The following is a 27140-nucleotide window of genomic DNA, read 5'->3' as shown; positions in this document are numbered from 1 at the left end:
GGACTATGGACTGAACATGTTTGCCACTCAATGCCTCTTTTGCAGACCACAACACCCAAAAGGAGAGAGAGAACACAGGGGATTGCCCTGCCACAGAGGCCGGGGGAGATGGGGGATGGGGGTGGGGGGATATTATCCATGGTGGTGGAAAATGGGCACTGGTGGAGGGATGGGTATCTGATCATTGTATAATCAAACCCAAGCACAAAAAATTGTAAATCTACAACTGTACCTCATGGTGTTTCACTAATAAAAAAAAATGGAAACAACAGGCTGAAGGCTAAAAACAGGAGGAACCAGCATGCAAATTGATTTAGACTCAATATGTTTTGAAGAATTTGCTATTATGGAGAATTTTGGTGCATAAACGAGGTTGTCTGGTCTCTTTTATTTGTCTGTTTCTCCTGTTATGTGCAGCATGATTCTGTATTGTTGACTAACTCTGCCTTGCCATTAAGTATTTTTTACACTGTTTAAAAATTTACAAATTTTTAAACACAAAATTTCAATGTTTAGATACATGTTTATATTAGTTGTCTCTTATTTTCCAAGCTCAGGTTATTTTCAATGCTTTAGTACAATAAATAACTTTTTAGTAATTTTCTGCTCAGAAAATTTTAATGTATGTCCCTAATGATTTCTGAAGGATATCTTATTGGTGTAAAGTCATTCCTTTCTCAGAAATAAACATTCATTTTTCTGTGGCAAAACCATAGAACAGTGAAATTATGTGTCAAGGAAGTTGTAGCTCAGTCAGTTGTGTTTACTCATCAATAAATGACTCATCGTCACACACAGGGGCATTCCCAAACCATTTTTCCCTCCATTCTCATCAGATGGGAATTCAGATCCATCCTTCATAAATTAAGTGCCCGAAAGATTTTATAAACATGTGGAATTAAATCATAAGTTATAAGTCCACTATTGCTAAAGTTTATCTTTTCCTATCTAAATCACTCTAAACCAGTTTATGGATTAGAAAACCATTGTCAAGCACCAAAAGTTTCACTGCTACAATGGACTGAATGTTTGTGCTCAAAACCAGCTGCCTCTCTTGCCCCACTGACATTCGTATGTCGAAACAATGATCCCAATATAGTAACACTGGGAGATAAGGAGACATTAGCTATTAGGTAAGTTATTTAAATCTTTAGGACTGGTATTAGTGGCAGGCTCAAGTGATGAGGTGCTTTTTTGGTATGTGTGAAGTGCTGGAATCTGTCCACTGCACTGGTGGCTCCAGAGTATCACTAGACAAAGGCCTGACACCCTTCCTGCTGGGCTCCAAGCACTCATACTGCAACAACAGGACAGTATCTATAAAAACAACAACAGAAAGAATCCAGTTCTGTTTCCATAGTTTAAGAATATGGAAAAATATGAATCAGAGTGCACCCACTAAAAACATGAGCATTCAGCACCCAGATCTTGAAGATTCAGCTTCTTGAATGGTGAGAAATAAGTCACCCCATCTTTAGTGTATAGTTACAGAAGCCAACCTGAAAAAGACAATAGCCCTTTCTTTTTTCAATAGATTTTAGAGATTAGCAAGCACATGGAAACTATTTTGAACCACCTCTAAGCATATGTTTAAACAGACATATGTAGAGTATATCACATATACATAGAACACATATGGTGTATTAACGCATCAGTAATTTTATGAGTCTCCACCTGCTTCAAGGGATGAATCAAGATATATAGGGCTGAACTAGACAGTCTTACAGACTTTGGAAAGAAATGAAATCCTAAAAACATCAAAGGACTCTCTCTCCTCAAAGCACATTCACAGAGCAGTTTTGAAACTCTTATTAATTCAGATAGCTTAAGGCCTAGAAAAAGAAACCCTGGGGTGGAAGTTTTATGGAGTCAGTCCTCCTCACTTGTCAAAAATATTTTGTAAAAAGGGACAAGCTGCTGCTTTGCTTATGTACAACTCTGATTCACTGCTAATATATGTCTTGGAGGAAGCCGATTTTTATGCAGTTTATTAAGAAACACATTTAATATTGGAATTAAATAATCATTATTAAATTAAAGCTGATTAAATTATAATATTGATACCACTTACCTTTTTAAAATCTCATTTTAAAGTACCAGTCCTTTCGATCATCATATTAATCAACAGTAATGGCAGTATTCTGACTACAAATGAATCTTAATAATTGTCTATCAAGGTATAATCATAGTCATAAGATTAGCCTCTAATTGAGAGCAGCAGCAATATGAAGAGGTATGCAATATGAGAGTCTCCTGTTTGGTAACTGATGCCTCACACATACCCAGATGAAGGTCCCAGCACTGGAGGTGGGGAGATGGTATAGCAGTTAGGGCATGCTCTTCCTCGGGTCCTAGGATTCTAATCCAGTACCATATGGCCTCTGGAGCATCACTGGGGGTAACCCTGGAAACCTCATTTTAATGACTGGGGTAATCCTGAGCCCCTTGGGGCCTGAACAACACAGCATCCTTCAGCCCTTGAATGGATGACTAGTTCAGTTAGTCTAGTATTGTTGGGAGCTCCCTGGAAACCTGTTGAGAGGCCTCCGGGGAAGAATAAATAAATAAATAAATAAATAAATAAATAAATAAATAAGACATCACCAGCAATCTACTGAATAATTCTTCACAGTATTGCAAGGCTTAAAAACAAACTGCGTGGGCCTTTGTCATTAGTAGAGTCCCATTTAAATTCAGAGAGAAAAATGATCTGGTCATTCCCACAAAGCTGCTGAGAAGTGTTAAAAGGACAAAGTATTTATGCCTAATAGGGTCTTTTAGGCACTGTTCAGTTACATTTACATGTAATTATGCCTGTGTGTTCGTGGGTGAAAGAAGAAGATAGTTTGGATATGAAAAAGGACCTAATTATGCAAGCTTGGTTTAGCCAAATTTTCAGCCATTAAAGTGTAGGCTTAAATTTTAGACAGACCCCCCAATAACTATAAAATTAATTTATCCTATGCATTATTTTAATAAAAATACAAAAATTAATAAACAAATTAAATGTGCGAAAGGAGGTGCTTCAACAAATGATATTAGGAATATTAAATATTCATGGAAAAAATAATCCAGTTAGATTTTCATCTATCACCACATAACAAATATGAGCTCAAAACTGATCAAGGCACTTAACCAATACAATTCTTGGATTTTATTAGAAGCAAGCAGAAGTTTTAAAAAGCTTAAGAGAAGGATTTTACCATATAAATTTGGCAATGATCTCTTAGATATCACATCAAAGGCACAATTAACAAAAATCAAAAAGGAAAAAAGAAAATTTATGTGACATTTTAAAAAGCATGAAGTCAGGTGCCAGGAAAATAGTATTGGGCAAGGTGCTTGCTGTGCATGTAGCTAACCAAACTTCAATCCCTAGCACCTTATAGTCCCTCCAGGTGTGATCTCCAAGTGCAGAACCATGGGTAAGCCCTGAATATAGTGAGGTGTGGCCCAACCACCCCAGCCCCTAAAAACGTGCAGAGTCCCTATAAATAGACCATAAAAACAATCACAGAATGGAAACAATATTTGTAAATTATTTTCTGATAATAGATTGATAACCACAATATAAGTTTACTCCTAAAACAACAATATGAAATGAAAAACGTAATTCCAATGTGAGGAAGGGTTTAGCGAGATATACCAAAGGGCCTGGTTTCAATTCATAGCACTGCATGGTGTCTTGAGCTCTCTTGGAAGCAACCCCAGACACATCCAGGAATGGTACAGAGCTGGGAGAACTGGTGCTGCTGGCAGCAGTTTTCAAAACATAACAAAGAAATAAAGAAAAACAAAAACAAAATACAGGCAGACTTTTGTAGATTTTTTTAATCAGATTAGTAAATGGTAAAGAAGAACATGAAAGAAAAGAAAAGAAATGATACTAATCCTAAGGGAAGTGTAAATCAAATCCACAGTGTTATACCAATACCTAAACATTCGGATGAATCTATCAAAGAAAAATAAATAACATGTGCTGTTGAGAATGTGGTGAAATAGAAATCTACTGACAGTGAAATAAGAATGGTAAAGCAGTTGTTGAAAACAGTGTTTCTCATAATATGAAAGATTTATACTCAAATGTGTAAAAAACTAGGGTTCAAAGAGGTATATGAATACTCATACTTATAGCATTATTGATAGTAGCTAAATATGGAAGGAACACAAGTGTGCCCATTGACACTTTTATTAAAGCACAGCAAAGGAAAGGTAAGGGAGGAAATTTTAAGAGTTCCTAGGACACCATGATTATATTACAATTTATAATTGTAAACAGTAAATTTTACATTTTACACTTTCCATTTCCAATAGATAAGCAAGTATCTATATACACTCTAATAGAATAGTGATCAACTTTATGAGAGAAGGCAATTTTTCCTGTGTTAGAACATATATGTGCTTTGAGATTATGTTGAGTAAAATAAGTGAGTAGCACAAATATTATAATATTCTCATTAATTGAGGTGTTTAGAATGCTCAAAATCATGGAGACAGAAGTAGAATGGTAGCTATTTGGGTGTGGGTATGGAGAAGGGGGTTATTGATCAATGGATATAAAGTTTTGTTTTATATGATAAAAAGTGGAAATAGAGGAAGGAAGGAAGGAAGGAAGGAAGGAAGGAAGGAAGGAAGGAAGGAAGGAAGGAAGGAAGGAAAGGAGGGAGGGACGGAGGGAGGGAGGGAGGGAGGGAAGGAGGCAGGGAGGGCGGGATGAAGGAAGGAAGGGAGGAAAGAGAAAGGGAGAGGGAGAGCAAAAGGGAGGGGGAAGGCGAGTAGAGATAAAATTCTTTTATAACTCTAGAGCCTTGAAAGATTTTAAATTAAAACTCCAAACTATGGCAAGTATTTTATAGAATAAAATTTTTCTTCCATGCTTCATCATTTTTGTATGGTTCTCTATATCACACTTCATCATTTCCCTTAAATTATATTCTTTTTTAATACATGACTTTAATGATATATTTGTCATATTTAAAGGAAAAATGTTTTTTTAGATGAGGATCTTGCACTGGAATGCAATTTTATAGCTAGCAGCCTTCAGTGGTCTGATGCTGTGAACTTTGAGCATCTTGAATCTGTAAATATGGGTTGTCCCGAGGGCACATGATCATCTGAGGGGAAAAATGATAAAAGAAGCAGACTCTCCTCTTACCAATTAATTACTATTCCTCTGTAGACATTTACCTCATTTCCAAAAGCTTTCTCTAGAAATTGTGGTTCATGGATTGAATTTTCATGTTTTTATCAGAAAGTAAGTAATTTGACATTCCAAGATGTCTGAATATGTTTTCAGAGTTTACATTGTAATGAGCAACAAGTAAAAGATAAAACAAATATTTTCTGCTGCATTTGTTCTTTGGAAAATTTGAAATATTTCTAATAAAGTGCAAACAGAAATCTGTAGTTGATGCTATGGTTGCTGTTTGCAATTTTTGAATTATAACTTCTAATTGAGAACAAACTTTCCCTTACCTAAATTGTGCTGATCTTTATTGTAGAAATAACAAGCCATTAGCAATCACAAAGCAGTCAAACTCTCTAGTTGGTAATATGGCTTACGTCAGGAAATCTCATGGAAATCTTACACTTTCACTAATTTTATTATTAATATTCCTATATTCTGTTTCATTCTGTCAGGGAGTCTCAGAATTTTTATTTTAATTTGAGAAGAGTCTTGCTATATCCTGGCAGGAAAAAAAAGTCATAAATAAATGACTTCAGTATTTGTGTGTGATTTATAACTTATTTTCAGTTATTTATTTTTATACAGATAAAAAATAGAGAACTTTTTAAGATAGTTGAATCACATGTGAACTATATTTCTGTTAGGTATTCCTTCCCTTCTTTTTTGCACTTCTTCTACTCCCTCACCATCTCTGAGCTCTTCTCTCCCTTTCCCTCTTCCTCTAGTGCCCTATCCTCTTCCCTAGTGACTCAGAAGGATAATGACTCTACCATCATCTCTTCTTGTTCATGGTATCCTAGGCACTCTTAAAATTCACCTCCTTCCCTTCTCTTTGCTGCTATTTAGAGTGGGGTGGTGTATTTCTTTACTTTTCTTTTTTCTTTTGATGATGTGTTTGCAAAGGGTTGTATACTTCAGTTGTGTGCTTGCAGACACTTTGGTTGTACTACTCCCCAAGGGTCACATACTTTATTACATTGTTCACGCCTGTGATCATCAGGGATTGCATATTTTCAGTGATAGTTTGGCAGGAGTCACATGCTTTAGCTGTAGCCTTTCACATAGTTGTACTGCATTCATGTATTGCACACTCTGTTGTGGCACTGGGGTTTGGAATTCTGGGTAATGCTCAGGGTTTACTCCTGCTCTGGACTCAGGAGTCATTCCTGGAGGAGTTCAGGACTACATTAGTACCAGAAATCAAACCTGCTTTGTTCCCAAGGAAACTGTCACTGTCATTGTCACTGTCCTCCCGTTGTTCATCTATTTGCTTGAGCAGGCGCAGTAACCTCTCCATCGTGAGATTTGTTGTTACTGTGTTTGGCATATCGAATACGTCATGGGTAGCTTGCCAGGCTTTGCTGTCAGGGCGAGATGCTCTCAGTAGCTGGCCAGGCTCTCCAAGAGGGGCAGAGGTATCGAACTTGGGTCGACCATGTCGGCTGCGTGCAAGGCAAATGCCCTACCCGCTTTGCTATCACTCCAGACCCCCAAGGAAACTAAATGCATTAAACTCTGCGCTACTTCTTTGGCCTTTGACAGTGACTTTAAAACATCACACAGGCACATGAACATGGACAGGCCTATGTAGACACACACATATTTGGGTGTTTATGTTATCAGCTTTGTAATTAGAAACTTAATGGTGCTTTTTTTTTTATCTGAAATTACAGTGGGACCATGACCATGGCACTTCCCTTGCACATGACTGACCCAGGTTTGATTCCAGGAACTCCATAATATCCCCTGAGGCATTCTAGGAGTAATCCTTGAGCACAGACCCAGGAGTAAATCTTGGATGCTGTGAGAAAGCAAAAATAAATAAAGCAAAATCTAAATATATAAGAATTATAATTGGGAATATATTTAATCACTTAGCATTGCTTCAGAAGCACTTGTAAAAGCAAAGAAATGGACAATGGCAAATTAAATCAAACCTTTTATTTGTTTATAACAATATAATTTCGAAAGGGGGGATGGAAGTGGGCTGGAAGTGACATAAGTGACTAAGTAGCCATAAAGACAATGAGGAAGTTGCAATAGTTTAGTATGTGAAAAGCCTAAGCATTGACACTATTGCAAACCCTATTGCCATAATAATAATAATAATAATAATAATAATAATAAAGTTGCTAATACTAAGTATTGATAATAATATTATTTTAAATAATAATAATACTAAGTTTTTAAAAAACATTTACTGAATCATCAGGAATAGAAGTTATTCATGGTTTCATTTCAGGCTAACTGATGCTTACTTGTATTTGTGAAAGATTGACTAAAGTAGCATTTAAATGATGAATTAGACAAGTAAATTATGTCATGGCAAATGATATGAAAGTATCTACAAATGCACAAAAAATAACTACCAGTAATTATTCAACATGAAGTTTTTCTGATTTTCTCATAAAATGCTAATTTTAAAACATAAGGCTTAATTTCTATAAAAACTTGTAATTGAAAATAATTTTGTTGGCCAGCATCCAGATTACATGGAGTTAAGACCATATGAAGACCATATGTATTGGAAATATTTTTGGTGTTCTCATATATTCAGTAATATAGTAAATATGAAATTAAAGTTAACTTTCAGTAATACTTATAAAATTTTTCAGATGAAATTTTAGCAGCTCATGTACCATCCAAAAGGCAAAATCTTTCTTCACCAAAGTTGTTGTATACAAGAATGTAGCTGCTGGAACAAAAGATCATTTTCCTCTTTGGTGATGGGAAAAGTTAGATACCGATTCAGAACCTAAGTTCTTGAGTCTATAAATACAAATGTAATCTTCATAATTCCTTTTCAAAAGTATTAGTTTATTCTTTAATTAATTTTCCAAATAAATGCTCACAATTTTTGAGTATTTCTTATTTGTCATATACTATTCTAATTGCTCTATAAAGCATTCTCTATAAAATAGTCATATTACATTTTCTTTATAAAACCCATATTGCATTTTCTTTATGTATCAAGAAAGTGAAATTTAAAGAAGATAAAATATGTGCTCAAGTCACCCCCTTATGACTATTTTCATAGTTAAAGTTGATTTTCAGCATCACCTTTCTATGTAGACCTATATATACTATATATTCTTGCTCTTGAGACTATCAAAAGCATGTTAAACAAGGAAATAATCAGAATGTTTCTTCTCTGTCATTCTGTGTTATTACCCCAGATCTCTCACTATTCCATTAATATTTGACTTATCAGAAATTAAACTGCTTGTCCACTATTGCAAATGTACATTGATTGCAAGTTTTTGTTCTGTTAGAGTGCAACCTGGCAAACTAAGTTTTCATTAGAGTTAATCTTATGGTCTGCTTGTTTCCACAAGGGGTTATGGGTGAAATGCAAACATATGTTTGGTTGGAAAACTATGGTCTTTCTGTGAGCATCAATGTAAGAAAAAGGCTAGCAGTTACTTGTAATGAAATTAAGCATTCTCTTAAAATAGAATCTTCCCCTGCTTCCTCTCTCCCAGCTTCCAAACTTCCCTTCAGCATGTGTCTTTCACACTTTCACACTTGGTTTTTCTTTCTGCTGCAAATTAGCCACAACCCTTAAGAAAATTTGCAAGTGTTGGCACCAGATCTAGGCTTTGTTTTTCAAATTGTTTGCTCTACTATGGCCTTAGAAGACAGGCTCTTGGATGAGTAGCAAGTTGGCATGGGGAACCAAGTGAGCTATAAAACTTGAAGCCTTGCCTTTAATTTTATATAACCATTTTCTGTCAACTGAAATAATTCATTCAGAAGCAATAATAACCTCTAAATAGAACCCATCTGCAGTGTTTTTTGCCCCACCTTTTAAGTTAAAGGAAGTTAATTTTCTGTATCTTACGTGATGTATTCTATAACCTCACTCTGGCTCAAACTCCATCTTACAGTTGCACTATTTTTTTCTCCTCTTTGCCTTATTTTTAACTTTTTTGTTTTTATTTCTTTTTTCTTTTTAATTTATTTGCTTAAATCTTTATATTTTTTCTTGGTTAGCTGATCTTGAAAGTGTACATACCACTGTAGTCCAGTATAAATGAGTTTAAGGCTAAAAGGAAAATATATATGGGTATATACTTAAGTAAATATATAGCACACATACACATATATTCCTCAAAAAATTGTTGAAAATATGATATTCTCTTGTTTTTAAACTTAGCTTCTACAACTGGAAATTAATTGAGTAACCTGAATCCTCTGTAATGGTGAAGCAGTAATTTGAGGTTGTTGCTGGAATTTGTCCTGTTTGTCTAGACAAATGACAACCTTCACTATTGAGAAAAGCCAAAACAAATCTAAATATATGTAGTCAGAATATGGGTGATGCTAGATTAAGGAGTATTGTTTCCATCATTTTTGTAATGTAAAATCTGACTGCACTCTTCAAACATAAAAACTAGAGAATGAGTAGAGAAAATACTAAGCTAAGAGATCTCATAAGTTAAATCACGAATCACGAATCACAACCATCCTGTTATTCGTCGATTGCCTCGAGCAGGCCCCAGTAACGTCTCCTTCATCCTAGCCCTGAGATTTTTAAGAAAGTGCTATATTCAAGGCTCTTTAGGAGAATGAGACCCATCATTGTTACTGGTATTTGGCATCTTGGGTACGCCAAAGGGAGTTTGCCAGACTCTGCCGTGTGGGCAGGCTACATTTGGTAGTCTGCCAGTTTGTCCAAAGTAGGAATGAGATAATAAGATGTCATAATAAGATGGCATTCGCGGCCACGCGGTTCCGGGAGCTGGTTTTTATAGTCTCTGAGTCTTGGCTGTTGATGGGATTACATGGCGCCAGGGGGCCAGTTGGTGGGTGTGACCCCTGCCTACTGGAATTCGGAGGATCTGGGTGGAGGATGCTCAGTTAAAAAAGTTAAATACATTTGAAAATTTTGGAAAGGAAAATTTTCCTAGTAGATTTGTATGCATACACTGAAATCTTGAATGAAAATCCAAGGAAACAGCGTTACTGATTTAAATTTTGAAACAAATAATAAAGATTAAAAGGGAAATACTGGAGGAAGGAAGAGTTATGGTTTGTCATTAAGAAGGCCATTGGCATAGCTAGAAATAGTACTATCACAAGCCTTGTCAGTAGCAATAATTTAATAAATGCTTTTGGGTTAAAAAAGATTTGACTTTTAATCTATACATAGTGGGTGTAAATAAAATAAAATGTCACAATAAAAGAATGATTGTATAATAAGTGACAGATGAAGTAGTTTAAATAATATGGATGTAAAAAATGAGGAGGAGGTATCTAGGATACTCTAAAATTATTGTTTTGAAACCTGCCAGAAAGAGAAATGCCTTGTATATTAAAGTAGAAAAATTGTTTTCAAGTGGTAATTGAACCAAGCACAACATGTATCTCATGCCAGCTGAGCCATAAAACCTGAATCTACCCTTTTATCTGTGTATGCAATAACCTCTGGATTCACAGCCTTATGCACTATTGGTTAACATATATTCATGTTACTAAGTGACAAAGGAGTAAATTTTTCTCTATCATAAGTCATTTGTTCTATAACTTCACTCAATATTTTTTATACTTTTATTCCTCAAATGTGTGTGCATTTGAGAAATATAAATTTCAGAAGAATCAGGTTTATTTGGAAGGATCCAATTCAATTTCAACCAAGAAGATGCATGTTAAATAGTGCTGTTGAAAATGCCTTATTGGGGTTTAAGAATTAGCTCTAAGAGCTAGTATGCATGATTCACTTGTGGGAGGTCCGGGTTTAATAACCTGTTTGGTATAGTCCCCGAACTCTGGGTGAAGATCCTGAGCAGTACAGCTGGGTTAGTCCCTGAGCACCACAGAATGTGACCCCAATATAGAACAACGGAAATGCAATGTTTTCAAAGCCTAAGGGAAAATTGAAATAAAATTAAGAAGTATATCTTAGTATAGTAATGTATAAAGTAAATATGCAAGCTGTTTTAATCAGTGCTCTGAGAAAATTTTCAGTTTGCAGAATACTAAGATAACAATAAACCTAATTAACAACTTTTTGGAAGAGCTTCATAGGCAGGGATTTGTTTCTAATCTCCTGAAGAAAAAAAGGTGTATTTCTCCTCACTGATTTAGAAGAGTTTTCGTTTCATTGAGAAATCTCACCTCACCTTCTCCATATAAAATGCCTCAGTTCAGAGGTTTGTATGCTAAGTTCAAAGGTAGCGTTCTTCTGGGACTTTTCACTAAAATTTTAAACAATGCCAAGTCTGTCTCTTGTTCTGACAGTTCTGTTCTTCTGAACAGTGCTGCAGCTATTCCTTTCTACTTTAGAGGTCAACACAAGTTGCATATGGATAAAGTTATTTGGTCTTTTTGCCTTTCTAGTGGCAAATGTCATTAGACAAAGCAAGGTTATGACAAAGAGCTGACCTGATTGTTAAAATGAGGCTGAATAAAGCACCCACAGATATAAATGCCCCTGAATTATTTTTGGAATGTCATTTCATTTTAAATAACATATACCAACATTTATGTCAGCAAAATTTGAAATAACTCAACACTGTAGTGTTAGTAGTAGTCTCATACACATTGTTCTTTTGAAATATAGTCATGTTCATTTTAATATGATAGATATAATCTCCAGAATATCATTGGTTTATCATTTCTCCCTGGCCACAGGGAACTTAGTTTTATTGGGTTACACCCATCACAGTGCTCTCTAAGCACTTCCATTCCTCTGTGTTTATCTTTAACCTCTCCTCTCTGCTCTGCTTTCCCAACAAGTTAATCATCTATTTCCCCTAAGCAGTATCTGTGACTTGTAAAGTCAAAATCCTTAGAGATCTCTGGATTTGGATCTCTGTAAATGAAATATTGTTTTTCTCCTTCCCTTATGTTCTTTGCATAAGAACTTCAGAGCAATGTCCTTTTTGAATAAACACAGGAAAACAGTTAATGCTAGGATTTTGTAACTTGGGACTTAACTGACTCTGAATAATATTCACTCCTGGGCATCTTTTTTCTCATTTTAAACCTCCATTGCCCTTATTTCCTAGCACCTCAAAAGCAGGGTCCCAATGAGGTACTGGATGGACCCAGGGCAAGCTGTGAGCTATCCTGACATTGAGGTGGAGTGTGAAGAGATTAGCAGGGGTGGGGGGAAATATGGGAGTGAAATATGGGAATGGATGAGACTAGAAGGAGTCAGAGGGAGACATGATGGGAATAAAGGGCAACTGATCACCTACCAGCCTGGTGACCCTGTTCCCTCCTTCATGCATCTGTTTGCAGCTATGGCAGGCTGGGGTAGGGAAGCAGCACGTGACCAGTGAATGCACGTGGTGGGCGATAGACACCTTGCCACCACCTCTGCCCTTTTACTAATTTTTGTTATGATCACACAATGATTCATTGTGGGAATTTGTTGCTAGAATAGAAAGAAGCAGAGAAGCTAAATTAATTTCTATTATTAAAAAAACCTACTGGGAATAAATAATATGCCCCAAGAAAAAATACTCTCAGTTTTAAAACTAATATTTAGTATTATAGTATTATTAAAAACTAATATTTAGAGGACTTGATATGTGAGTCTTTATGCTAATGTTCAGAGAGTATAAAGTGAGTAAGACATGGTGCCAGGTCCGTAATAGGTTCACCTTTCTTATAGGCAATAACAAGATTATAATTGTTATGCTATACATGATTATAATAATATAATTATATTATTATGCTACATGCCAAAGTGGATTTGTAATTTGAGAGCATTATTTAAGGTGTTCAGGATCAAAATATGTTCAAATTATTTTTAATGGGACGTGAACTTTGGAGAATAGTTCTTCTAAGTAATGGCATTTGAATTATTGTTTCAAGACAAAATAGGACATTCCCAGATTTAGATGAAGTTAGTGAAAGGCATTTTAGGTAAATATAAAACCATCATTACTCAATCTGTCAGATATCTGGCAAAACAGGATATTCGGATGGATTTACCATTCACATCACAACAGGCATAAATTAAGCAGAGAGAGTGAGGAGAGTGTTTAGGTTTGGTGACTTTTGATGACCTAATGCAATCTGTTAACCTGCAGGGTTGTGGAGTGAAAGCTCTGGGGATACACACACCCAGTCTCTCTCTCTCTATTGTATGTCACCCTCCAAAACCTCTCTTGGGTTTGAACAAGAGCCAGAGGGAGAAGACAACATTTATCAGATTAATAAATCTCAGCCTTGGGGATATAGAAAGAGGGAGGAAGGAAAAGATCTGAAGAGGCCAGGGGAAATTCAGCAGAGTCATCACAATCTCTATCATCACTAAAGTTTACAGAAAGGTCAGAGATACCTTAGTGGACAAAGAAATGCATTGCCTCATATATTTCTGACAATAATATTAATAAGGTGTGATCTGTATTATACACATTTAAAATCAGATCCAGACTGGAGAGATAGTACAGGGGGTCAGGCACATATCTTGCATTTCTCTTACCCTAACATTGATCCCCAGCACCATGTATAATTTCCTGAGCAATGCCAGGATGGTCCCTTTAGCACCTCAGTGTGCAGAGTCGGGAGTCACCCCTGAACATTGCCAGATGCGGCTAAAAGGTGTGGTGGGAGTGGGAGTTTGCTTCATAGAATCTGAGACATTGAAAATTTTATTGTTTTGTTGTTTCTGGGGACATGCTTGGCAGTATTTAGCATGCAGAATTTTAAACTCAGAAATTTTAAATTGCTCAGAAATTTTAAACTTCTCTGTAAGCAACTGCTAAGTGGTGGAAACTAGATACGTATCTTTATCAAAACTGCATTTTCTGCTACACATTTTGTCTTTGAAAATTAGTTTATCATTAGTTACAATTATATAAGTTATGGAGTAAATATTAAGAATTTAATGATGTGGTAATGAGATTAGTCATAGAAAAAATTGTAAAATCAGTGATAATTTTTGCAGGGTAGAGGCAAGAAAGAACAAAAAAGTCTAGCTACCAGGACAGTATATGTAGAATGACTTACGATGTTATTTTAACAATTTTTCATATATATATGTTTTAGAGGCACTGTAAATTCATTATGTTGCTCTCATTTTTTTAACAACCCATTGCTTAAGACAGTGGTATTTTACCACTGACTCCATTGAGTGGACAGATCACTGATTTAAATGCTCAGAGCATTACAATGTCATCATGCTGGTTTCCTAGTTTCTCTGACTTGAATAACCATACCGTGCCTAATTTTAAGTTACTGATTTAGCATTGCTGAATGTGACATTGGTAAGAGATGATCACGATTGAGCTGTTTTCGCCAGATTGAGTCAATTTTTACATACCCTAGAAACAAAAACTCAGGAAATTTTATGAGTTATATGAACTCTTGCACTTTAAATAAATTTACAAAATAGACAGTTTTTCAAAGATATGATTGTGTCTTAGGCTGGTCTTTCTGGTGCCAGATGGTTACAACAGAGCTACTATGTTTTAGCTACCCTCATCACTCTCTATAGTCCTAATGCTTTGTGTCCTTTTAGGGGGACATGCTATTGCTTTTTGCTTCAAATAAAATAAGTCTGTATAATTAAGCTAACTGCTTTTATATTATTTCTTTTTATCCAGAGAACAACGAAGACATTTTTATCATTGGTATAAATTAATTTTTAAATCTAAAAGTATTGGTTAAATCATATAAATGATTCTTCAATAGATACCTTCCATATGTTCATTATGGAGATAATCTAAAAAATTTTTTCCTTTAGCTAAGTATCTAAATATTAGCATTTCAAGGCAATATACTAATGTAGACCTTAAATCAAATTCTATAAATTAACATAATATGATACTTAATATACTTTCCCACTCTACCTTCCAGAAATAACCCTTAATATTCTATTTTCAATTAAAAAACCTCTGTTGACCACCACAGGAAGATTTAACCTTCTATTATTTTGTAGAAATATATAATTTCATAGATCAGAATGATAATTGATGGTTTAAATATGAATTTATTGAATACCCTATATCTGAATATACTGATTTTTGATCATTTATATCTTTTGTAATAAATCCTCTAATCATGTTTTTTTCTACATTTTTAAAAATATTTTTCAGCAATTGTTTTTTTCTTTTATTGATTACATCATATTTCATAGTTGAGGTCTATATGGAGCAATAGTCTCTCTAAGCAGTCCATTATTATTTATATTAGCATAATTTCTAAGATATCACTTTTATAACTAATGTAGCACTGTCCTCCCATTGTTCATTGATTTGCTTGAGCAGACCCAGTAACATCTTCATTTTGAGACTTGTTGTTACTGTTTTTGGCAAACTGAATACATCACGGGGAGCTTGCCAGGCTTTGCCATGTAGGCGAGATACTCTCAGTAGCTAGCTGGGCCCTCAGAGAGGGGCGGAGGAATCAAAGCCGGCTCACCCCCGCAGCGTTGCGTGCAAAGCAAATGCTCTACCACTGTGCTATCACTCCAGCCCAGTTAAAAAAATGAATCTTCAAATGATCGACTTGCAACTATGAGACTCAATTATTAAGCAATGTAGACCTTAAGTCAAATTCTATAAATTAGCATAATATGATACTTAATATACTTTCCCACTCTACCTTCCAGAAATAACCCTTAATATTCTATTTTCATTAATACTCATTAATAGTGCATGCACCCACTAAGCAGTGACAAGAAAAAGGAAAGGCAAGTTTGAGGTTTCTGAAATATATTTGTATTCATTTTTCTCTCTAGGGTAAATTTCTAGGATTTCACTTTGATTAAATATGACTCTTAAATGGGGCTAAAGAAATAGTACAGCTGACATGGTGTTGCCTGGTTAAATCCCAGATGGTCTCCCAATCCCCCTTCCAGTAGTGAGATTTCTAATTGCAGAGCCACAGGTAAGCCCTGAACATTAAAATGTGTGCCTATTTCCCCAAAAATATGAATGTAAAAAATATAGTGTTTTGAGGCTTTAGGTAGACATCAAGAAGTATAAAGAGTAATTGCCTTGCCATATGAAAACTCAGTTCTTAGTTTCTCTGGAGTCTCCATTTTATTTACCAAAATGCATGGACCAGTTAACTGTCTCAACAGTAGATGAGCATCCTTTGATGCACATCCACACCAACACCGATTGTTTGGTGTATGGATATGTCTCATTGTTGTTTAGATTTGCATTTCCCTGAAAATAAGTGATCAAGAGCATTTTTATATACCTATTACATGCTTTTGTTTAAGAAATGACTACTCATCTCTCTCCCCCATTTTTTAATGGGGTTGATTTTTGTTGATAATTTTTACAATTGTTTTCTATATCTATATTGTAATTATTATCCTCTTGTGAGATGATTCATGAATAAATATTTTCTCCAGTCTTTAGGAACTCTTTTTATATTAGTCATCATTTCTTTAGTAATACATAATATTTTTTAAATTTATATAGTCCCATTGTTTATTTTTGCTTCTATTTGCTTGGCTAATAACATTGATTCATTAACAATGGCTCTAGGCTCAAAGTTATGAAAGATTCTGCCTATGTTCTACTCAATGTAATTTATGAATAGAGGTATGATATTAAAGTCTTTGATCCATCTTGAATTGACTTTTGTGTAAGTGTGAGATAAGGGTCTGAGTTCAATTTTTTACATATAGCTCACAAATTTTCCCAGTACCATTTCTGAGGCTTTATTTGGTTAACTGTTCATATACCTGACAAAGAGAGATTTTTTATAAGCAATATTTCTGTGGCCTGATCATCAGGACATTGAAAATGACAGGCTTTAGATACTTATCTGGTATCCTAAATTCTATCTGTACACGATTTTTCATACGTGGACTTCTGTAAATAAATAAACATATACTAATCTCAGATTGTAGAAGCAAAGAGTTAAGTCAGAGGTTTACCCTTTCCTTAGGTCTTCTCTTTCTCTTACTCTGAACTTCATTTATATATTCTAAACAAATTCAAAATTTCTGTTCCTTGTTATGGATCTGTATGTTTTTATTACGATAAAACTTTTATTATTAATATATAGACATAAATTATGTATTTAAAATACTCCCTTTTTATACTTTTTGTAATATATATTTTTCTAAATAGGGTTAATCTCTGCTAACAACTTACTTTCTGCTATATTTTAGACAAATTGTGCCTAAACTGGACTTTACTTCAAAACCGGTTATCTAAATTAGATTTATGAAATAAAACAAAGAAAATTACAACATAAGTAGTTATTCATAATAAAAATTAAGATAAATGATTTATTTTAACCTTACACTAGAAAGTATGTAAGATGAGTGGATTTACATTAAGTAAGATGAGTGGAGTAGTAAATTACATGAACATCTGTAACTAATAAATCAACTCGTATTAAAAACTTTTACATTCAGAATCTGAACCAGGTAATTCTGTCCCTGAATATGTTGATCCTATAACAAGTTGTAGATTAAATAACATGATATCTACATTACAGGGACCTTTCTAATAATCTCCATCTAGCACCTGATCAGCATTTGTGAATAGTCATCACACTCACTGATCTTTTCTATCACAGCTTCCAAACAGACAAGGTGGCAGCTTTCTTTTAACATGCAAATTTAATATCAGGATCAGTTTTATTATTCTCAATTTATGACTTTTACCACTCAATTTGAATAACATTTACTAGAGCTTATTGGAGTGAGTACACGTGTAAAGGCACAGCATGCAATGAAGGGGTACAACGGTCACAGAGTTTGATGCAATGAAAGCTTTTATGGGAATACTAAGGCAAATATAGTTGAAACAGACATAGAAAATCATCATCATTATCATCATCACTATTATCATCATTACCACCAGTACCAGGTATTGGGTTGTTTAAAAATATAAGAACTACTGCCTTTTTGGAATCATGGCCTTAACTAGAGGTGTGATTGTTAAGCAAAATATGTCATAGGGACCATCTTAAATTGTTTGTTCATTGCAGCACTCTTTACAATAGCCAGAATCTGGAAAACACCTGAGTGCCTGAGAACAGATGACTGGTTAAAGAAACTTTGGTACATTTTACACAGTGGAGTACTATGTAGCTGTTAGAAAAGACGAAGTCATGAAATTTACATACAAGTGTTACTACCTGGAAAGTATCACGTTAAGTGAAATGACTCAGAGAGAAAGGGATAGACATAGAATGCATTCACCTGGGGAACATAAAGTAATAAAATAGGAGACTAACACCCAAGAATGGCGGAGATTAGTACCAGGAATTTTACTCCATGGCTTGGAGGCCAACCACACATGCTAGGGGAAAAGGGAGCTCAGATAGAGAAGGGAGCACCAAATAAGGGTGTTGGGAGGATCCTCCCAGGATGGGAGAAGCATGCTGAAAGTAGACTATAGACCAAACATGATTGTCACCCATTGCCTCTTTTGCAAGCCACAACACCCAATAAGAGAGAGAGAAAAAAAAGGAATGCCCTGCCACAGAGGCGGGGTGGGATGGTGGGGATGGGGGGTGGGAGGGATACTGGAATCCGTGGTGGTGGGTAATGGGCACTGGTGGAGGGATGGGAAATTGATCATTCTATAATTGAAACCCAAGCACAAAAATTTGTAAGTCTACAACTGTATACTTCATGATGTCTCACTAATAAAAATAAAACAAATAAATAAATAAAAATGTCATAGGGAGTATGAAAACTACCAGATGATATCATTCACATGTATAACAAACAAGATAACAACAACAATAACAACAATAAAAAAAAGGAATTGGTTAAAATGATTTTAAGAGGGGGAGTGGAAGGTTAAAGAAAGGTAGGAGTCAAATGGGTGGTGTAATATTAATGACTGTGGTATAATGGTAGAGGTATAATGAGATAAATATATTAGAAAATGTATAAGATCATATCCCTAAAGCACCTATCATCTATATTTAATAAACATGTGAACTAAACTTAGCTCAATAAAATTTAATTAATTTTTTGAAACAACAAAAATATTGTTAAGTGAAACAACTGAATAGGAATCTGATGCACCATGCATTTTTCAACTTTATCAAACAAATCTAATTATTAAATAGAAAATAAAATTTAAGGTCTAGTATTGTTTTTCAAAAAAGAGTTTGCTAAAAATAGTATGCCTACAATAATTAATTATTAATAATTGCTGTTTAGACTTAAAAAATCAATCCCTGTTCTAGGCAGCAGTCAAAAAAGGACAAGCCAAAGGCCATGAGATAGTATAGTAGTTACGTCATATATCTAGCATGTACTCAACCCTTGGTTTGATTCCTGGCATCATATAATCACAAGATGCACAGTTGAGGCCCACAAGCATCAAATTGGTGGCTTATGCATTTATGACACGTTATCACCGGACCTTACATTGAATTGATGACCTTGTAGAATTGCCAGTGGTGACCTCTAGGCCTCTTAAGCATTGCTGGAGGGGCTCCTACTCTAAAAAGGAACAAAACGGAACAATTGAAATCATAAAACATCTCTGTGTCAATAATTGTGTTTAAGGTGGTTTTCTTTCTATTTGGGAGAGGTTCAGTGGTTAAAATGATTAAAGTGCTTGCATAGAAAGTATAGAGTCCAATTTGATCCAGGCCCTGTGGGTGAAATACCTTCTTCAGTTGGTGATATTCAAAGTTAGATACCACTGAATAATTTTGGCATTCCAGGGCATGTATTAGTTTTGTTCATTGACTTGTCATGTAATCTACCATATAGAGACCACTTTGGCAGATTACATGACATTTTGACTACCACATCTAAATGTTGTTTTACTTCTCTTCTTATAAAGATCCCATATATTTGCTTTGTTTAGTATTGTGGTTAAAGTATTTGAAGTATATTTATATGATAATAACCAACTTTTGAGCAATGAATATATAATATTTCTTTTAACTCATTGATATTTAAAAGGAGACTTCCCAATAGGAGGAGTAATATTAGAACAAGTAATATTTCCCTATTCGTTGGGTATTCGCTATGCCAAAACCAGTAATTACAATGGGTCTCATCCACCTGACCCTGAAGGCTTCACCAATATGGCAGCATTGAGAAGGATGAGAAAGGAGAGGCCAATAAAATCTCAAGACCAAACTAGGTTGCCACAACGTAGGAATACAAAAATGATCTGTACTTTCAATGCACATACGCTAGCATCAGATGCATCCATCGAGGACCTGATGGTACGAGCGCGAAAGATCAAGTACAACATCATTGGTCTGACCAAGACAAGAAGGCATCGATCTCATCATGCCATTTTCGACACTGGAGAAGAATTGTTCCTCAGAACATGTCATAAAAGAGGTGTCAGAGTAATCGGTGTCCTTGTCAGCACAAACTTGGCCATGAGCATTGATTCATTTGAAGGCCTAACAACCCAAATTGGACGTTTACATTTGAATAGATGTGGCTCACTGCCTGCAGTTTCTATCTTCGTTGTCTAAGCACCAACATCTAATTATGATGAAGGAGAAATTGCGAAGTACTACATGGAGCTGGAGAAGTTCTATAAAGAAGACCACACCTTCTACAAGATCATTGTGGGTGATTTTAATGCCAAGATAGGACCGAGAAGATCGGCTAAAGAACTTCACATCGGGACTCATGGCCTAGAATGGAACGAACAGGGTGAAAGACTGTCTGAGTTCATCACGTCGACCAAGACCATCCATGGTAACTCACAGTTCCAGAAGGCCGAATCTAAATGTTGGACATGGGAATCTCCCAGTGGACGATTCCACAACAAAATAGAACACATCATATTCAACCGACAGTTTTGCCTGACATGTCACTTTTGTCCCAAAATTTCAAACGGGATCGGACCACCGTCTCCTTGATGCAAAATTCTACTTCACAGAGTGGGGAGAAAGAGCTGCAAAGTTTAAAAAGAGAACTTCCTGAACGACCACCATCTGGGAGCTCTTTGGCACTATTGTGGCAACATGGCAAGATGCCATTGTTGACAACATTGACGAAGAATATGATCGACTAGTTCAGTACCTCCATGATTGTGCAAGGTACGCCAAGAGAGAGATAGCCACAAAAAAACCGCTTGTCTTTGAAAACTCTTGAGGTTATTCGTCAACGTGGTTTGGCGCATGCCTCAGGCAACCGCAAGCGAACATCTGAGCTCGCAAAGCAGTGCAGAGATGTGATCAAGGAAGACCTCAAAGAGAGAAGAGTAGAAGTGCCGGTAGATGCGGCAGAAGTCGGGAAAAGTATTCGTAACGCCCGCCTGTCCTTTGCCAACTACAAGACCAAGATGACTGCCCTCCGACATCCTGATGGATCTATCACATCTTCCAGAACTGCAATGGAGAAGATTATCCATGACTTCTAATCAAATCTCTTCAATAGCCATGACACTTGCTGACATACCAAATTCCACAGGATGGATATGTCATTCCCAATGTTCTCCTTTCCGAAATCCGACACACCATTTTGTCAGTAAAGAAACGAACACCACCCGGCCCAGACAAGGTCAGACCTGAACACCTGAAGAATCTGCCATCAGTACTCATCAATATGCTAGCTCTGCTCTTCACACGCTACCTGTCTGAATGCAAGGTTTCGTCCCAATGGAAAACCAGCAGGACTGTAGTACTGTACAAGAAGGGAGACATCCATGACATTGGCAACTATCGCCCGATCTGCCTATTGTCTGTCATCTACAAGTTGTTCACTCGAGTCATCCTAAATAGGATTGGCAGAACACTAGATGAAGGACAACCATGTGAACAAGCCGGGTTCTGCAAAGGATTCAGCACCATCGGCCCTATCCACACCATAACCAAGCTCATTGAGGTTTCTCAGAAGTTCAAGATGCCATTCTGTCTAACGTTCATTGTTTAAAGAAAGCCTTTCATTCTGATGAGACGGAAATGGTCATTGAAGCCCTAGCCAATCAGGGCATTCAAGATCAATACATCAAGATCCTCCGTGAGCTGTATTACAGATTCACTACCAGGATCTCACCATTCTACAAAGAAGTAATCATTGATGTCAAGAGAGGGGTTTGGCAGGGTGATACCATTTCACAGAAACTCTTCAATGCCACCCTCGAGAACATCATGCGACAACTGGAATGGAAAGAAATGGGAGTGAAGATAGATAGTTGGCAATTACAACCTCCGCTTTGCTTATGACATTATTTTAATAACACCAAACATTAACCAATTGGCACAAATGCTGGCCGACTTTGACCGTGAGTCTGGAAAGGTTGGACTGCAACTGAATCTTACGAAGACAATGTTTATGAGAAACAGCCTTGTTCTTGATGCCCCATTCGCTCTCAATGGAACGGCCATCTCTGAATGCAACAGCTATGAGTACCTAGGTCGAGAAGTCAACATGGCAAATGACCTGGCACGCGATCTGTGCAGAAGGAAGAGAGCAGCTTGGAACGCCTTCAAGAGTGTCGAAGAAATAGCTAACAGGACGAAGAACCCCCAGCTCCGGGCACATTTCTTTGATTCCACTGTTCTTCCTGCATTAATATACGCCTCAGAGACCTGGGCCCTACGCATACAGAATGAGAACGTTATTTGGGTCTCCCAAAGAGGAATTGAAAGAGCTATGCTTGGAATATCATGTTTCACTCAAATGAGTGAAAGAATCCGGAGTTCCGACCTCTGTCGACAATCAAGAATCATGGACGCTGTCTCATTTGCCAAGGTGTCAAAAATCAGATGGGCTGGTCACATAATGAGATTTAAAGATGACCGCTGAACTAGAGATGTTACTGACTAGATTCCACGGGATGTCAAAAGACCATGTGGCCGTCCACCTACCAGATGGTTAGACTTCATCAAGATCATGAACGATCAGTTTGAGGCTCTTTGTGTTCCTAGAACGAACAGACGCCATTGGGCTACACTAGTACGCGGCAGGGACAAATGGAGACGTTACTGGCGCCAGCTCGAGCAATTGACGATTAACGGGAAGTCAAGTGATCAAGTGATCAACATTTTCCATCATCCCTAATTTTGAATTAGCAATTAATCATTTGTGAATTTGACTAGTGTCATCTCTTTTTTATCTTTTGAGCACATAATTGACCTGTTTTATTTTGCCATGATAAAATTTACTTCAAGAAATAGGTTGAACGAAATTTCATCTGTTTGCTTCAAATATGGAGTTATTTGTTATGATGATTAGCTGGACTGACCAAAAGAAACTTTATAAAGTGCATGATAATGTTGCTTCTAATGATTTACATATTTAAAAAAAAATCAGGAATCTAAGTTTTATTCCCCAGTTTCAGTATTAGGAAGTTGTTTGAGCTTCAATAATCTAATGAAAGAGATAGCATAAATTCATTCCAAATGGGAATTACATAGAAAAAGATATTCAAAGTTTAGTTTTTCTGCCTGATAATAAAATTAATACATTCTCCATCTGTATTTCTTTATCGAAAGAAAGAAATGACAAGGAGTTTGGCTTGAGAATTCTATTGTTAATTCTGTTCTTTCTTTTTGCTATATTGTGTTCATTTGGAAAATGAAATGGATTATTTCCTTCACAGAGGATTTTCATTCTTAATAAGAATCTATGTGCGTAGTATTGGGTAATAAAAAAGAGCTCTAGGTACAGCTCAATACTAATAATTTTTTCTTACTTGTTACCTTTACCTATCTCCATAAATCTTTGGAGAGTTTGAGAAAACAAAAGGCACCAAGGGAGGAAAAGATGATATTAATCAGCACTCTTGTATCTGCCTACTTTCTTAACTAAAGAAATATCATCTTTCAAGAGGTTATGATTTTAGTTAAGTTATTGTGCTGCGGGAAGAAGGGGAAAAGAGGGAACGGAAGGAGGGAGATATAAAGGAGACGGAGCTATGCAGAAAGATATGAAAGGAAGAAACAAATATAGGAAATAAGGATGTGCACTAATGGAAAGAAGGCAGCAGAGACCTTGTATTTTACTATTATCTAATTCTGTTTTGATGATGGAAGAAACAATTCCCATTTGGTTTCTAAGCAGAATATCTGTTTTATATTCCTGAGAGCATTCATACATGTGAATACTGATCCTAAAGTCTTCAAAGTGAAAGGCCAGAGATGCAGCTTATAATCTTTTACAGTGAAATTCTGTTGACAAGGAATTTTTGTATGCATTGATGATGTAGCTTTGATATTGACTCATTTATTCCAAGCTACTGTCTTGGCATTTTTATTTTGGCAAAGCAATTGGTATCATACCCTCCCCCCCCACACACACCCAACACATACACAGACTGATATATTCATTCTGATGTATAAACATTTATGTGAGTGTTAATCGCAAGTCATTAGTAGAGAGAGAAATGGGAGAAGATAAAAGGATGTGAAATCAATCAACTGAGCCCCTTTGATAACTGTGAGCTACATCTTGGTGGGAAAATTTGGCAGAATGAAACCCTTTTCACCAGGGCCATGGGTTGATCCTTACCACCACAAAACAAATAAAAAATTTTTTCTCAGAGCTGGAGCAATAGTATAGCAGATTGGGCATTTCCCTTGCACATGGCTGACAGGTTCAATTCCTGGCAATCCATATGGTCCCTTCACCAACACCAGGAGTAATTCCTGAAAACTGAGCCAAGAGTAACCCCTGAGCATCACAAGGTGTGACCCAACATCCCACCCTCTCCCCCTCATGATATAGTCTCATCACTATTGTTAGTCTTACCCTTGGTGTGTTACATTTATCTAGAGTTGAAATAAATGATAACTTGTTAAATCTCTCAAGGACATGCAAATAGTCAAATGCATATGTTTTTTCCTTTGGCCATAGTTGTAATTGTTCTGTTGTATTGACATTATCCTCTGGGTTGACAGAAATTAACCGACCGTAGGCTTTTGCTTTCAACTCCCAAATTGGCATTTTTTTTCTAACACAGCTTTAAATAATGAAATGTCATTGGATTAAACATCTCTGTGCATCATTTATGAATATTCTCAAATTATTACATGGCAAATATCACCCTTACTACTACACATACCAGGTTGGAGTGTAATAATATTGATGCTAGGAACTGTGATAACGCTATTTATTGGGCCAAACGGCATTTCCTAGCTAGGCATTTTACAGTTGTTAAGTCATTTCAGATTAGTCATATACATAACTGTGATTATTCCTAATTTGGAAACTAGGTAATTGAATCATAAATTTGTTACGTTTTGCCTGAAGAGATAGCTGAGGGGTCGGGAGTGTATGTTTGGCAAGTCCTCAACCCTGGTTCTGTCCCCAGCACCATATGGCTCTCAGACACCATTACTTTAGTGACCCTTGAGCTCTGTGAGGGTGTCCCTCGTGCTCATCACCCCATTCCTCTCTCATTGAAGTCAACCATCCATTTATCGAAGTGTTGCTAGAAATTGCTCTCACTGCCATGAGCACTGCTTAGGAGGCCTCCTCATACCTCACCCAACACCACCCCACCCCATCCCACTCCTCACACACTCAAAAAGATAATTACCTTTAGCTAGTGTCACAGATCTTGCCTATAGTAGGTTTAGATTTAAAATGTTATTTGTTTTTGTATAGGTTTATTTTTAATGCTACAGTTAATACTTAATCCAACACACTGGCTGTCAATGATATTCTTCTCATAATATAAACCCACATTTACAAAACACTTATCTCCACTCTACACAAGTAGTAATCTCAGCTCAGGGAGATTATATACTTTATATATATAGACAAAGAAGCAGTGAATAACACAGCAGGATCCCTGCCTCTATGACCAGTCTGTTTTCTATAAGATGTCTTAAATGTAAAGCATAATTTTCTCTGCAAGTGTCACCCTCCTTCTTACATACAAATTGACAACCATATCTCAATTCATAGGGAAGATGATCTTAATTGACTAAAGATAATATTAGCTGACGTGTTGTTTTATGATATGCACAACTTTGATGATTTACCATGGGTAGGGCTTCCTAGTTAAGAAACAGAATTTCTAACTCCCTATATAAGTCGACATAAATGTGACTTCCTTATTAGTCCAGTACAATGAGGTCCAACTGCCTATGGAGGGTACTTGGTTAGGTGTTTTAAAAATGATAAAGTATACAATTATGCTTTAAAAAATTGTTATTTAACCAGGTTTGATCCTGGTTACTGCATAGTCTTCTATCATTTCCTGGAATGACAGCATAACCCACCCAAAAAAACCCAAAAAAGTTATTGAACACTTTAGATGTTCAGAATGTGTCAGGCTTATGTTAATATCCAATATAAAAAGCTTCATAATTACTAGTTCTGGAAAATCTTGATCAAGTGCAATAATCATTAGATAAACACACATTTGCCTATACACACATGCACACACACACATACACAGATACTCATGTAAATAAATATACAATAACAAAGTATAATAAGAAGAATAAAGGTAAAGAATGCAATGAGGAAGAGAATAATATATCCTCTTCTCAGGATATTGCAAATAGTGGAACAACAAACGATGAAAAACTGTCCACCCATCCCAGAGACAAGAACAAAGATTCCGGATTTCTGATTCTAAGATAATGCTATGTAAATGTGAGGTCTAATTTTAATAAGTTCAAATTGGACTCATAGAGGCTGGGGGAAAAGTACAGCAGTTAGGTTCGATTCAGATCTAAGATTCCGGTTTAATTCTCTCCACCTCATAGTCCCCAGCTTCTCCTTGGTGGCTGGGTAATCCTCACCACTGTCTAATCACTGTTACATTCGTTGACCCTCTACTTTGGCTGACTGAGAATAGCAGATGGGGCTCCATGCCTAACTGCTTTTCCAATCCCCCACCTAGGCAAAAAAAATGAGTATTTCTGGTAAGATAAAAATATCCTGTCTTCATCAACGATGTAATTACTTATATTTATAAATTTGCCACAGCTGATTGATTTTTGCTGTTGAACTTGTGAATGATAAATTAATCTGAAAATAAAACTAATTTTAAGTTAATAGGTCAATCAATATGCAAGCAAGCTTAAGATGAGTTCTAAGTATTTTCACAATCATATGCATTTGTTTTAG

General features: G+C 36.1%; 1 protein-coding gene across 3 annotated transcripts in view; it reads left to right on the top strand.

Annotated features, from left to right (window-relative positions):
- The window catches only part of LINGO2 (leucine rich repeat and Ig domain containing 2), a 649774-nt gene that overhangs the window by 89686 nt on the left and 532948 nt on the right, over window positions 1-27140 (top strand). The gene's annotated exons all lie outside the window — the stretch shown is intronic.

This window comes from Sorex fumeus, unplaced genomic scaffold, assembly GCF_029834395.1.
Source record: "Sorex fumeus unplaced genomic scaffold, SorFum_2.1 ptg000034l, whole genome shotgun sequence".
Taxonomy (NCBI): Eukaryota; Metazoa; Chordata; class Mammalia; order Eulipotyphla; family Soricidae; genus Sorex; species Sorex fumeus.
Note: the sequence above shows the minus strand (reverse complement) of the source record. Positions and strands in the feature narration are given on the sequence as shown.